Genomic DNA, 227 nt, shown 5'->3' on the forward strand with positions numbered 1-227 from the left:
ATATGTATGTATATATATATATATATATATATAAGCGGATAAATCTATATTTGCATCCATCTCTACATATATATATATATATGTATGTATATATGTAGTTATAGTATATTCTGTTAAAAACGAAGTATTCTTTTCTCCTTTTATTTTTTTTTGTCATTTGACTGTGGCCATGCTGCAGCATCGCATTTAGTCAAACAAATCGACCCCAGGATTTATTTTTGTACTTA

This window comes from Octopus bimaculoides, chromosome 7 (genome assembly GCF_001194135.2).
Source record: "Octopus bimaculoides isolate UCB-OBI-ISO-001 chromosome 7, ASM119413v2, whole genome shotgun sequence".
In the NCBI taxonomy this organism is placed as follows: domain Eukaryota; kingdom Metazoa; phylum Mollusca; class Cephalopoda; order Octopoda; family Octopodidae; genus Octopus; species Octopus bimaculoides.